The 15,713-nt window shown below is 34.7% G+C and overlaps 1 protein-coding gene across 4 annotated transcripts in view; it reads left to right on the top strand.

Annotated features, from left to right (window-relative positions):
• The window catches only part of LOC125666101 (slit homolog 2 protein-like), a 53,556-nt gene extending 51,512 nt beyond the window's left edge, over positions 1-2,044 (top strand). The window contains exons 12-13 of one of the 4 annotated variants that reach the window (XM_056151404.1): positions 973-1,111; positions 1,370-2,044. The gene's annotated coding sequence lies outside the window, so the exon portion shown is untranslated. Of the gene's footprint in view, positions 1-94; positions 180-972; positions 1,246-1,369 lie in introns of all 4 variants that reach the window. The other 3 variants (XM_056151405.1, XM_056151403.1, XM_056151402.1) reach the window with 3 other exon arrangements.
• The last annotated feature ends 13,669 nt before the right edge of the window (positions 2,045-15,713 follow it).

Genomic DNA, 15,713 nt, shown 5'->3' with positions numbered 1-15,713 from the left:
ACTTTAAATTTGTAAATAGACCCATTTCTATTTTACGAGCATTATCGAAGTTTTAGAAATAACATGCAACAACAGACATACGCTCTATTTACAGACATGGACTACTACAAAAACCTCAGGCGGACTCCATACAATTCTACTCTCGTCAAACAACTATAAACAATCACAGCAACTTACAAGTATTTTTGTCTACTTTCGTAAAAGCTTTTGATCTTGTAAATCATGAACATCGTCAAGAACTACAATCGACAATGATCACCTTACCACCTTACAATCGTTTATATCATACTTATATTACAGACGTCGATCTGATGCTGGTTTAAGCGGGAGGCAGCTAGAAAATATTTTTAGTTTTGTAGGTTTTTGAGCTCGTTTATCTATGTGGCAGGTAGAAAAATGTCGTACAATGTGAAAAGTACAATCCTACTTCCTGTCTTGATCGTGTTTATTCTTTCTTTTCGTTTCTAAGAATTCTTTTGTGGCAACATATCATCTATCACACATCGTTTTACGATCCGCGTTATAGCAACACGCATTTTAGTGTTCCTGAAATCCTAATAGGAAATCCTTCTAGAAATAAAATATAAATACATCTGAATATATGTCTAGACATACAAGTCCATCTACAATAGTAAAGCCACGGTGTTGGTTCCCCAGATTGAAGAAAATATGGATTCCTGCCACATACCTATGTTTTTGTTCTCGTTCGTTGATGTGATTTACATTTCTTTTTACAATATTTAAGCAATGGTGCTGGCAGCTGTGACAGCTTCTGATATTGAACAGAACTTTAATTTCTCTCACACACCTAACATTTTTTTTTAGTTTCTTTTAGGTAATTTATATGCAAGGTGAAGATAACGAACAGTGATCAATCTCATAATTTTAAATGTTATAAGTACATTTATCTGTTGGTTGACCCTTAATTTGTAAGCGGTAATGGGAACTCGCCAATATTTCGGCTTTTAATAGGAATCAGAAGGATCGAAATCACGTAGGAATTTCAACCAAACATTGAATGATGTGGTTTGTGCACGACCTACTTTCTCCGTACGGTGAATTAGAAATACTCCACGTGTAAAATGGTAAACGATGACAAAGATATCCAAGGGTATTTATTGAGGAATTCATTTCTTAACTAATTATGGACAAATTAGTCATTTTCGATATAAATGACCAGACTACTAACAAATTTCATATCAATGGAATCAATTAGTAAGCATGCATCGAGGAAACTCTGATCAGGTAAAATATCAAACTCATTTACTGAGTATCTGCAAGGAAATATAGATTTATGATTTTAGATATTGTAGTACAATTAATTATTTCATTTTTATTGATTGCATTCAAATGGTTTATTGCATTACAGGAGATGTAGCAGTCATAATCAGATCCACAACGGTTCAAATCGGCAGAAATCAACCTTAAGAACAGACATGAAGCTTTGAACTCTCGATTTAGAATGCTGTTATTTGGCTGAATCAATTCCTGTGAAATCGAAATGAATTTCATATCTAGCAGTCCACATCTGAACGTTACGCCGTTCCGGGGTACATATCGAGGACGATATGCCGAGGGTTGTATACAGAGTGTCAGTATGTGACGAAACACAGTGCACCGTCCGTCATCGTGAATATAAAGATAACACATGTTCTAATATGTTATCGTCATCTGGCGAGAAACTGACGTTCTGTTTGAATATAAATTATATTTAGACACGACGGATTTGAAATGATTGGCTTAAACTTTCATTTGTCAACTTTCAACAACGTTTCCTTATCTACTTTTAAATGTTGAATGTTTATTTGTGACTTCCTGAAATATATTGACTATATCCAATATTTAGAAAAGAGACTTGGAGTAGTAAGCTGATATAAAACTCTAACCTGTGTCCACTTGACAACTTTTAATCACCATGGAAATATTACTGAAATATCTTTAACGCGACGTAAAACACTATGATCGTAGTTAACTGATTTCAAAAAGAGACAATCTAAATAAATATGTTACATAAACAATGTCCTCAATAAAAACAAGATGTATTTAAATTCAGACTTATATTTCAAACTTATATTCACGGTGATAATCGCATACGGGAAGCGTTAAGCTGTTATCATATACACGGGATATTATGTAGTTTCACATGTTTCATTTTTGAATCTTTGAAAGTGGATGACTACATGTTTGTCATAATAAGCATTTATTGTATGCAGACAGCGCATTTTATTTCTTTTCTATTGCGTTGCTAGATGACGCATTTGAAAGACGTGTCTAATTTTCTACCATTTCTTTATATGAGCATTATATATGTCCCAGGTTAGCTATGTCATCTTGTTGTATGGATGCAATGTCACAGTAAAATGTTTTCTTTTTATGATTAAACATAAGTCTTTTTAAACTCTGATACAAATTATGATGAAATTCTTGATAGGTGGGACCAGGAGCTTAGGAGGAATAGAAAAAACCCTTTTCACCGGGTACACCTAATGTGAGTCATATACTTTGACCAGGAAAACTAAGTAACCTGTAGTTAAAATCAATATGTAAAGAATTACCTAATAATTGATAAGCAGCACGTCATATTCTGCAATTGCGGAAATATTAACGTATATTTAAACTTTATACATCCCAGAATGCAACAGAAAACCACGTATTACCTAATTTCAGATTGGCTAAGATACCTACAGGTTACTTAATCAGTTTAATAAACCTCAAGAGAAAAGCATGTATCATCAAACTAAATTATTTCAATGATTGATTGAATATTGTCTCGAGAATATTTCACTTATGGTGACAACTGCCGGTGAAGGGCTGCAAAATTTAGGCCTATGTTCGGCGCTTATGGCCTTTGAGCAGGGAGGGATCTTTATCGTGTCACACCTGCTGTGACACGGGATTTCGGTTTTTGCGGTCTCATACGAAGGACCGCCCCATTTAGTCGCCTTCTACGACAAGCAATTCCAATGAAGATCCTACCCAAATACTCTATGATAAATTAAGACCACTATGCACCGTATACGATATTTTTGTGCATGTTAAAGTTAGATTATGCATACAACGCTATATTGCATTATACAAGCGTGTCCTGACAATACAACTAGCTAAAATCACAAAAATTTACAGACCGTGAAAATATAATTTGCTGTCAAGTTTTTCTATATCCATATTTGAAATAATTTTCCAAACGAAAAGCAGAAAAATAAAGATAATAAAACAATATCTATCAAATATACATAGACACAAACAAAACAAAACAAAATATATTCGATTCAACTTGAATTCAGGATGATCAGCGTTCGTTATTTTCACTTTTCATATGTTACGAGATTGATCACTGTTCGTTCTCTCTACCTTGCTTTCAAACGTTCGAAAGTTTCAAAAACAGTTTTCTCCATCGACAACGTACCTCAAATCGCTTGATTCGACTCTGATTTAGTGTTTTGTCAGTGTGATACGATATCTTTGGTTAATCGGTTTTCATAGCGGTCTATTATTTATCTGTGAATCCATCATTATTAGGAGCTTATTTGCTCACTCGATGCATAAACATGTACATTATTTAAATAGTTGGGACGTGAACAAATCACCTAAACTCTTTCAGCGTTTATATGACACAATGAGTAATTAAGGGATACTTACTTTGTACTGTTAATTGTCTATAAGGAGATACCACTATTTTGATGATATCTGTTATTTTTCGGAGTCAAGGTTTGTATTCGATTACAAAAAACACCCAACAAAAAACAATGGGAAATTTGCGTTTTCATATCAGTTTGCACCGTTTGCACTGTGTCCCTGCTTTGACATCTTGTCCATGTTAATTTCATTTTAGGACAACCTGTTTTTGAGATCAGTTTAACTTGAAACAATTTCGTTACGTGCAGTATTTTAATTTTTTCTCTTAAATATCAAATGGTATTGCTCTAAAAGAATCCTTTAAAAAATAATAGGATTGTGAGCACCGTTATGATCCAAAGATTGGAAAATATTTATGAGTTTAATGCATGCTTTGATCATTATTATTGAATTATTTTCCTTTGTATGCAATCTTATCTAAGATATGCACACTTTACTTTGAAATTGCGTGTGTGAATTTCAGTAATGGATGATGAGCATTGGCTTTAGCGAAAATATCATTGATCACAGTGCTATGAATGATAATACACTCATCCTCACTTTTTTGTTTAGAATTTTGTTGATGAGTTGATGCATGCAGAGGGAAAACATTGAAAGCGAACAATACACCCAACAGATAGTTTTAATTCAAAAGCACCGTTTTGTAGAATTAATGGAAGGAAAAGATAAGGAACATTATCAAGCTCATATCTCCTATATGGTATACAGAATACAGCGGTGGACCGACTCGGAAACCTGGGTATATAAGAGGTTGGATCAGGTGCCTAGGAAATGTAAACATCACGTCTCGACCGGTTACACCCGCTGTGAGTCTTGCATGTTTTGATCAGGCAAACGTAGTAATCCGTAGTCAGAATCAAGGTGTTAAGAACAGCCTAACGATAATCAATTTACTATTGGGTATTGAAAATTGTGAAACAATATGCTTTCTTATCAGTCACCGTGCTTACATTAAATGGTTACAAACTATAACCCTGGCCTTTCTGTTCATCAGTTGTCTTAGCTTTGTTCACCATCTTGCAAGTGCGGGCATCAACTGTTAACGTCCTTGGATAGGTGATTTGTAATAATAAGGTATGTTCTTTGTGTTGTGGGATCGATAACGTTCCATGACAACTACTAGTTTATGAAAGTGGAGAATAAAGGATACGTTGGATTTTTTTCTTGAAACTTCTTGAAACTTGTGTGGAGATTCTCAGTTTACCCCCCCCCCCTAAAAAAAACAACTTGAAAATGTAGCTATCCACCCAAATCATGACGTTGAATTCTAATTAAATCAAACGATTGAATAAATCTGAATGAAAATATTTCTACGAGTCCATATAAAAATATTGATCACTAGAATTTGAGGTAACCCTACGTTTTGTTTTGTTTTGTATATCTGTATATATATCTGGATACCCAACGCGGAATGCATTCCTTTTATATTTGTTCGTACATAATATCTTTAAACAAAGTTTTAAGTCATCATTAGTTGACATACAAACAATCGGAATGTAACACTCGTCGTGAATATATGGATAAGTTCCGCGCACTACAGTGTAAGTACATACATCCGGAGATTTTGATGATTATACGATCATCCAATTTAGCTTATTATGATCTATTAACACGATGAATTCAATGTCCGAGAGTATATTTTCATCTGTTACAATTGTAAAATAACAGCCAGTTCAACATTTGATATGTTACTTTCCATTTGATAAGATTCTCCGATAAAGATTTAAATGCAGTTTACATGTTTAATGGGTTGACTTCCCTATGTTATTTGCTAAATAGAATGAGCAAAAATTAGCAAAACTTACTTTAATTCGAAAAAAAAGAAACAATACCGAGATGATGAATTCAACACTGTAGAAACATATACCGTACCACGGACTTGAGTTCATGTGTATATCAATCTGTATAAATATATTTATCTATCTGTTTATTTATATTAATCCTCGCTACTTTATTCTAGAAATTAAATAGAATCACTGTTTGATAAAGTGTTACCAAAATGCAGAGAATCTAAGCCAGTTCTGGGCCCGAGCTCTGTGGCATCATTACTATAGAAAGGGATCCAACTCTTACCCAGATAAAGAAAACTACCCACTCTTCAATTGCCTAAACAATCAGAAACTTGGTGCGACATGCGTAATTTGCCGGTCTCCCTTCATAGAATAACGTTATAACTAACTACACGTCCCAGCAACAGGTTCTTAAAATAACAGAGATGTTCGTAATAGCTCTCTAGGTTCCACCTGTTTGTTGTTAGTAGGACAGTTACCGCTCCAGGTCAACTGGTTGTTTCTTGCCTATGACATCAGCGGAATTGAGACTAGTGTGGAACATTTCGGACCTATCAATTAAAATTTCATACCAAATATACGTTACTTGCTTCCTCATACATTTACTACAATAGTGTTTCTATGTTCGTTCTATCTTGGTTGTTTATTTTAAAAAAGATCAACTCCTGACTTTATCTGCTACTAAAGACCTGAAATACCTAAAACTTGAAAGAAGGTGACAGTGGGTAAAACTGATCTAAATGAAATGAAATAGACCAAAATAAATTAAGAAAGCCAAAAAATAATGTCCAATTTCCTTCCCTACGTCCAATATCACAAGAGAAGTGTTTTGATCAATTGTAAGGTTTTTGAGATTAAGTATACTGTGTCTTTCATTAAAATGACAGTTGATGCTGCCGAGGAAAACTTGAGTCTTGTAACGTCTACACGAATATCATTATGAACGTATGAGGAAGTAAGCAGCGGACATCTGCTGTGAAATTTTAATCGATACGTTCGACAACCCTGTAAAATGAACATGTTTATCATTGACATAAGGCCTCTTGTATTGCAAGTTTTACACCTTAGAGAAAATTGGAGTATACATATTTATGCAATTTAATCATCAGTGTAAAAAAGCGAATGTATTTCAATACGTTGTCCTTTTTATATTATCCAGTCATTGACAGGGGAGCTATGGAGTTGTAATATGAAGAAAAAAAACCAGTAAATGTATTTGAAACTAAAATGCTTTCCTTCACGAATAGACGAAAATCAAATACCTTGTATTCTTATTTCATTAGCAAGCCCTATGGAAAATGACTCATGTGTTATATTAAATTTGGAATTTCAGAACTATAGATATATGTGTCTGGGTTCGTGTCCGGGTTCTTGTTTGCCCTACTCTGGTTGTGTATTATTTATAGGGATGAAATCGATCACTATTCCTTGATCTTTAAGTTTGATGAATCGTTTTCGATCTTTCCAAATGTTGAGTTAAGAGATTGCCTAAATATTGGCAAGGTTGAACTCCAGCATCTCTGCATCTTTTTGATAGGAAGTTCAGAGTATTTTACGTAGAATCAGATTAGTGTTTAACACATTAACGGATTTTTTTTTTGGATGACTGATCACAAGATATATTTATTCCCGTGCTCTATTTCAATTTAGAAAGCAATTGACAAGGGTTTGAAAAGTCCTCTATAACTTCAGCATTTCCTACATCTATTATATTCACTTAGTGATTTAATTTGCAAATAGGAACTATCACTGGCTCGAATAATATCTAGGTCTTTCTTCACACATTCATCTCAACTACTGATGACGCCGTTTACCTAATGAAGACAGAGGGCGCAGGACGGGTGTGACCGGTGAACAGGGAATGCTTACTCATTCTTGGCACTGTATCCAACCTCGGTTCTATCAAGGGGTCCTTGTTTACCCTATCCTTCATTTTGTAATGCTTAAAAATTATGAGATTAATCACTGTTTATCTTCTTCACCTTTCATACACAAGTCAATTGAAATGAAGACATGGCACAGATACACTGATGCTTTGGGAATCCGAGTTAAAATAGTCCTCAATACGCCATGCTTATTGTAAGACGTGACTAAATGGGAGGGCTCTTCCGATGACACCGAAAAAACAGAGGCCCCGTGTCACAACAGATGTGGCACGATATAGATTCCTCCCTGCTCAAAGGCCATACGCGCCGAGCGTATGCCTAAATTTTGCAGACCTTCACCGGCAATGGTGACGTTTCCATATCAGTGAACAATTCTCGCAAGGGCCGTTAAACAATTTACAATATATTTATAATTTCAATAGCGGAAGTGTCGTGGGATTATTCTGAAAGGTTTACATAACAATGATCTATGAGATATAAGTGTATTAATATTACGTGTTCTATTGAGAATTTCGGGGCTGTATTGTTACTTTCTAGCGCACTCACGCTCTTCTTGCGCAAGTCTTGTTTTTTTATGTTAGTTATATTTGAATTAAAACAGCAATGTATTTTTTTTGTTGTTGTAAAAATGAGGGTCCGCCATTTATTTTGTTTACCTCGCGTTATATTGCCGCGGACACACAGGTTTCCATAGTTTTTAACAAACGTTATGATTTTTATCTATGGTTTTTCCTGGGCGGCGAGGGAAGCATATTTATGTTATCTTGGTAATATAAGTATTACAAGTGTGTGTTTTATCAAACAATGTCTATGATTGCTTTTCATTACGTGATGTTTGTGGTGTATGTGTACTCAAAATAAATATCATCTCGCATTGTATTATAAAATTTGTATTTCACTGCTTTGTTTGTTTACTTATAAATATTTACATAACACAAATTGTGTTTTTTTCTTCTTCCTACATTTAGAAGGTTAAATTTGTGGTTGTCGACATTAAATGAGTTATATTTTTAATGTTTGACATAAAAAAAAAAACTCAAACTCTTTCATTTATTTAGTCGTATTGCTGTTTTTTCTTCTATTTGATGATTTAGATTGACTAAAAACTGTAATAATAATAATCGTATCATTCATTTACAACAAATTGGGTGTTTGAATTACAAATTGCAAGTCAGTTTTGTATTTTGGTATTGAAAATCAATACACGAATAACTGTAGAAGCAACAAATGAACAAAACAAAATGATGGCGCCCATATGGATCACAAAATCTTCAATGAACGTTTGTAAAGAATATTTCTATCTATTTGCTGATTTTCTTACTTTTCCCCCATTTACATACGTTTTACCTTTAGAGCCTTGCTTTGCGGACGGACTTTCGGCCCATATATATAAAATCCATAACTCAAACTTTTAACTATAGCGCTTTCGCCCTGCGGACTAATCAGTAGATTTTAAAACAATGTAAACAAGTTCCATTATGACGTCGTCCTCGTGACGTTATGTGGGCAACGTTAAACATAATACAGCCATGAATGTGACGTCAGATCATTATACAATGTTTATGTTAGGCACTTTTAAAACTACAGGCATAGTTTAATGTAGGTCGCGGGTTTGCTTACGTCTTCGTTTTCGGGTACGCAAATCCTACAACTCAAAATTTCTTTACGTGTACATTCACTTGTGACGTAACAGTTGTCATTGACTGAATAGAAAAAATGTAATACTTTACCGATATCACATGAATATTTCCAACAGTTATTATCAAAGTAGAACATGCTTCGTTTGATTTTGTTGTCTTCCTTTCGTTTCCGATGTAAAATTTCGGCTAGTAATATGTTTTATCCTGTTATTGTATAAAGTATATCAACGGACAGCTTGGGGAGATGAGACAGGTGGCAATGATGGGAATGCTTTTATGAGCGTTTTTAGATCCCGGGAAAAATATGACGGGAATTTCCCAGTTCATGAAAGTTTTATTCAGAGATGTTTATGGTGGACATTTGAAAATGGCGAGTTCATACTTTCATTCCTACCCCATCATACGTGAAGATCGGACAGCATTGAATAATTAAAAGCGTTAACGTTGGGCAGGAATATCCTATAAAGAAAGGTTTCGACGTGTCCTGCTGCGAATGTCTCTGAAAAAATTTCCAGAACCCCTGGAAAAATTGAGCACGAGTTACATATAATTGAGAGAGAGAAAAAAAGAGAGAGAGAGCGAGATAGAGGTGATCATATTTACAAATCAATGCCGGGGTTATATAGCCTATCCCCCATAGTGAGACCCCCCAGGAGATATGGCTCTAAAGTGAGCCCCGAGAGTCACCCCCCTCCTGCGGAATTCTGGCTCTAGAGTGAGCCCCCCCCCTTGTGGAAGACCCGCTCTAGAGTGAGCCTTCCCCCAGTAGTCTCGCTCAAGAGTAAGCCTTCCCCAGCAGACGTGTCATAGAATAAACCTAACCCCCAGGGGGAAGACTCACACTAGAGCCATAACACCCTCTTGAAGTCTCGCTCTAGAGTAACACCCCTGCTTTCATCACCTCGTATGGAAACTATGAAATACATTTTAGTTTATCTGACAGAAAATTACTTACCTACCTACATATACCTGCCTCTCAACCTACCTACCTACCTACCTACCTACCTACCTACCTACCTACCTACTACCCACCTATCTATCTATCTACCTACCTACCTCTATACTTACCTACCTCTATATTTACCTACCTACATATACCTACCTGCCTACCTACCTACCTTCCTCTCTATCTATACCTACCTACTTATCTACCTTACCTCCTACCTACCTACCTACCTACCTAACTACCTACATACAAACATACATACCTACCTATCTATTTACCTACCTACCTCTCTACTTACCTACCTATACCTACGTACCTATACCTACCTACCTACCTCTCTATCTATACCTACCTACCTACTTACTTACTTACTTGCTTACTTACCTACCTCTTTTCCTGAAGTTTTACAAGTTTAAGGCATAACCGATATTTTTACGCAAATGAGAAGAAACATAAATTCGAAATCTCCTCATTTCATTTTTCAAACTTCTAAAACTAACGAAGCCATAAGTATTTTGTGGGTCAAAGTTGAAGGCCTTTGGGTCAAACAAAATGACATATCAATTCCAATGTATTTTATTGAGCGTTTTCTCCTCTTGAGTTTCATGAACGACTTAAACAAAATCACCTAATGCCCTGTTGAAAAAGGTCTTGGTATCTAAACAATCTCCATAAATTGATAGTAGTTTACCAGGAATAAATGAAGAGGAAGTCCTGGTATGGGGGAAATCTGACTCTACAACTAGTGATATAGTAGGTCTTCTCAAGGAGAAGTCTGGCTCTAGAGTGCGACTTCCCCGGGGGTTCTACTGCTCTAGAGTAAACCGTCGCCCAGGGGGAAGGCTCACTGTAGAACCAGGCTTTCAGGGGAAGGTTCACTCTCTAGAGCCAGGCTTCCGGGGGGAAGTATCATTATGGGGGGAGGCTCACTCTACAACACCGGTATTGGGGAACAGCAAACTAACAATACATGTATTCTAGCAAAGTTGAACCTTACAACTGCCCTTCTCAAGCTCAATGCGTGTTTGAAACTCGCTGTAAAATTAGCTAGACATGCAGGGCTGACTGCTTGTAAAAATCGTTAACCCTGCCAAAGGACTATCAGCCCTGAGAAAATAACTCCATTTTGAAAAATTACTTTTACATGTATTACTACATGTATCTATCTTTTAATGAAGTACGATGGACCTAATTCGTTTTCAGTACATTATATTGTATTGAATTGTTTATATTTTGAAAAATGATCGAAACCTTATTTCCGATAACATAAATTCTGAAAAAAGAATTTTCCAAAAACATTTACCTTATTGCCGATAAAATGTTTTCATATCACACGATGCTCTTAAGAAAGTTTAGTAAAGTTTACTGTTCCCTTACTGTAAGATTATTTCGATCTCTCATTTCCTAAAGGATTATCTAAGTCTAAAAATGCAAATGAATATTCCTTCTTGAATAAATGCAGTTCTTTATTGCTCTAATATTACATTTTTGGTAGTTCACACAATACATAACGACATTTGTTTTTGCTTTTTTCGGTGCTCTTAATCTCTTACCTAGGAATTGTATAAAGTGCACTTTAAGCATTTACAGAAATGATCATATACCTCTTTATTATTACAACTGTCGCTGAACAGAATACGTCTTTATTACTAAAAAGCAAGTATGAACTTATTCTATCTTTCATAAACATACAGCATCATTCACCGAATGTCCGATAAAGCGTTTACCCGTGTGATCTAAGCAAATCTATAAAACTTGCTTTCGACGATCATGCAATTCTCGCCACTCTGTCACACGATCTACGGGGATTCAGAATATAAATGGGATACATTCATTTAATGTACATTTAAAGGGACTGGTGGACGATTTTCGAAACAAATATTTTTATTTTTTATGCTAACATTTAAAAATAGTATTCATTTGATGTTAACAACCAAAATTTGGACCGTCTGAATGCAAGGATGAGAGCAATATCTGAGCTTTGATTCTCTGTAATGTAAAGGAAGACTCAAGTTTTGTTTATGTAAACAAATAAAGAAGTGATTTATAGATTTGTATGAATTTGTACAATCACATATTTCAACCTTTAAATAATACAGTTTACCTAAATTATACTCGAGATGTGATATATATATATATATATATATATATATATATATATATATATATATATATATATATATATATATATAAAGCACTAAATAATCACAACTAGGTACTTAAAATTTTCGCCCCAGCCCGGGGTCGAACCAGCGACGTACGGCACCCACCCACAGATCGCGTATTTTTCGAGTTTGAAGGCGATGGAATACAAATCTTGCGATATGCATATGTTCTTCGATATTTTACGCACCATTATCTGTAACGTCAAATGCAACTTCGAGAGAGGGTTACAAACAGTTGTTAAGCATTTCATAAACAGTTTACATTTAATTGACAAAAGAAAACCGATTGTCACATTAACAGTTTGTAAACAATATTGCAGTAGGGTGGTTTGTGCCGTTTAATGTGTACCTATTTGTCAGTAGAAACGATTCAAACTTTGTCTTTTTCAATTTTGAAGGGAGGTACGACAGGGAAATACGTGTATATTTTTTGACGGCACAATGACTATGCCATGAAAAACCAGTGACATTTGTATCTGTACTTTTTTAGAAAAATCATTTGGACAAAGACGAAGGTAAACTGTGAGAAAATGGTCCTATCGAAGCTAAGCACTGCTGCATATACATGTAGGTCTGCAGCATTATATGCATTCCGTTCAATACACACTCGCACCAGCTGACCTTCACCTTGTAACAATATACATATATTTAATGTATATTTAATTACTGTTATAAAATTTAGAAATTCATTTCAAAATTAAGGATTATCTCCCTCATGCATAGCTCTTATCCTTGGACGAATTTGGCTCCACTTGTTTGGCACGCTGTTTTTGGCTATATTTAGATCTAAAACTTCATAGTTATTTCGGATTTCAAACATTTCGGTTGAGCATCACTGAAGAGACATTATTTGTGGAAATGCGCATCTGGTGCATCAAAATTGGTACCGTATAAGGTTTACATGCATACCTTGTGCTTTTAGTTTCTACCAACTAGCTGATATGGAAAAATATAAAGTATTAAAAATAATTGAACCTTTAAATATGAATAATGAAATGGTGTATCTTCTTAACTTTAAATTAAATTATAATGCTTGTTTTCAATGAACGCGTACGTAACAACACAGCGTACATCATGCTGTGTTTCCACTTTCTTACAACGTGTAAATAAAAATAAAATGTGATGAATGAAATTGATTAATTAAAACAAAGTATGGTGATTTTCACTATAAATTTGATCACTTTCCCCCTATTATTTAAAATACACCCGTGGCATGTATGACAATATGCAATTATAATGCCTAGTTGTCAATGATAGATATATCGTTACATAATTTATCTAATTACAGATGTTTTCAGGAATAGCATTACCTAATAGTGTATAGACAGTGACACCATGTAAACATTATTTACTGGTAATCGCAGATCGTTTCATACTTACTTTCCTCGTTCCTTTTTGGAATTTACTTCGATATTTATATACACTGGTCGCTAAAACATATAAAGACTCTGAGAAGATGTCAACATCGAAAAAAAATGTTACCTATGGTAAGTGAATCAGGCTTTCAAAACCTAAGTTTTCAACAACAACAAAATATTTAACACTACTTTCACAACAAGTTAATCGACGAAGCTTGCATGTGTTATCCCTGTACAGCGTGACTACTTAGATAATTAACTAGGATTTTTTTTTTTAAATCGAGGCTTATATTTAAGTCCGTAATGTGGGTAATTATCGCAATGTTTCGGCGAACGAACTATTAGAATTAATCTATATGAGCAGAAGAAAAAGAAAAAAATAGATAGTTTTGTATACTTTGAAAACATGAGACGTGTCTTTTAAGACAATACATTGTCAAAGGGGCGTACATTTTCTGGAATGTGACCTTGTATATGTGACGATCTATATATCTACGTCTTCGCTAGCTAAGGGTTTTTGATCTATTCTGCACACAATAAGCGAAATGCTCCAAAATCCCTTGAATAGCGACGATAGTCTCTATATTGGTTTCCATGGAGGAATATAAAGGACAATGTCTCTTGAAGGGAAATATCCTTGTGTATCCGAGTTTTTTATTTTAAATACATGCAATGCACTTTGACCTTGAAAGTGCGGTCACGGTAGGTCAGCAAATATGGCGTTCACTTAATGATCGGGAAGTCGTGTACAACCCATGGAATGTCTGCCTCAAAATTAAGATGAAAAAATAGTTTGTGATAATTATATATTAACGCCAAATTAACATAAACTAAAGTAATTGTTCAGATATCTTTAATTATTTGAAAATTGCGCGAAGAGCCTTCACTGCTATGACCTTGAGTGTCATACATATTCTAAATTTGTGATATTGTACCCAAAGCTGGGCGACGTCTGGGTATGAGTGAAACATTCGCGAACTGAAGGGTTGTAAAACAAATAAATAAAAACCATAATTAAGGCGTGTCTTTAGCTTATGTCATGAATTTTTAAGCATTGATTTACACATTTAAAAGCGAGAACATTGAAAGGAAAACAATGGAAACAATACGACATGCATATCTTCTGAAGTTGGGGAGTCAATATATTTATTTTTCAAATGCATACTGATACAACATTCAGGGCTCCTTTGTTAGATAAACATGCTTTATATTCTTATAACACAACATTTATTGAAAAGCTTCTACATGAAAAAATATCCTTATATGCGATATTTAACTTTATGTTTAGATATGCACATTTAACTTCATTTTTTGGTACATTGTTTTTCCCTATATTAGCTCTAAAACTTCTTTGTTATTTCGGATTTCCAACATTTCGGTTGAGCGTCAATGAAGATACATTATTTGTCGAAATGCGCATCTGGTGCATCAAAATTGGTACCATATCAGTTGTGCATTATGACCCCTGGGTCGAAACCTCTGCTGGTGGACTGTGAGTCCCCAAGGGTCTCTCCAGCCCAGTAGCTAAGTACTTCGTTACTAGCTTGAAATTACAGATGTATATTTAATTGCTGTTATAAAATTTAGAAATTCATTTCAAAATTAAGGATTATCTCCCTCGTGCATAGATCTTACCCTTAGAAGAATTTGTTCTCTCCTACATTAGCTTTGAAACTTCATTGTTATTTCAGATTTCAAACATTTCGCTTGAGCATCACTGAAAAGCCATTATTTGTCGCAATGCGTATCTGGTGCACCAACATTGGTACCGTATAAGTTTTACATACATTATGCTATCATTATGCAATGCCATTTTCATCCATATGTCTATTCAATATATCCCAGTGAAGTCAAAATAAAAGACACCACATCTGCTTCATACTCAGATATTTTATTGAACACATATATTAACGGCAAATTAAGGTAATTTTCCATACCAAGTCAAGAAACGTTAGAAATATCACACATTGAACGAACCTAAAGGTATTTTGGTGAATGTTGTAGACCGTATTAGGATTGATTGTTTGAAAGCAAAAAAAAAATAGAATTAAATACAACAACAAACGAATTGTAATAATACAAACAAGTCGGTTCTATACAAAACAATGCCCGGGAGAGATAATGCTTATAGTTATATATACATCGCAAAGTCGTAAAGTCTGCATACGCATTGCATTATGACCCACAGTCGTTTAGTAATTCCCGTGATATTTCTGCAAATATTACATATTAAGATGATTAATATTGTGGCCAACTTTCAATGTATCTATTGCAGGTCATTGTTGGCGTGAT

The sequence above is a fragment of the Ostrea edulis genome, chromosome 10 (assembly GCF_947568905.1).
Source record: "Ostrea edulis chromosome 10, xbOstEdul1.1, whole genome shotgun sequence".
In the NCBI taxonomy this organism is placed as follows: domain Eukaryota; kingdom Metazoa; phylum Mollusca; class Bivalvia; order Ostreida; family Ostreidae; genus Ostrea; species Ostrea edulis.
Note: the sequence above shows the minus strand (reverse complement) of the source record. Positions and strands in the feature narration are given on the sequence as shown.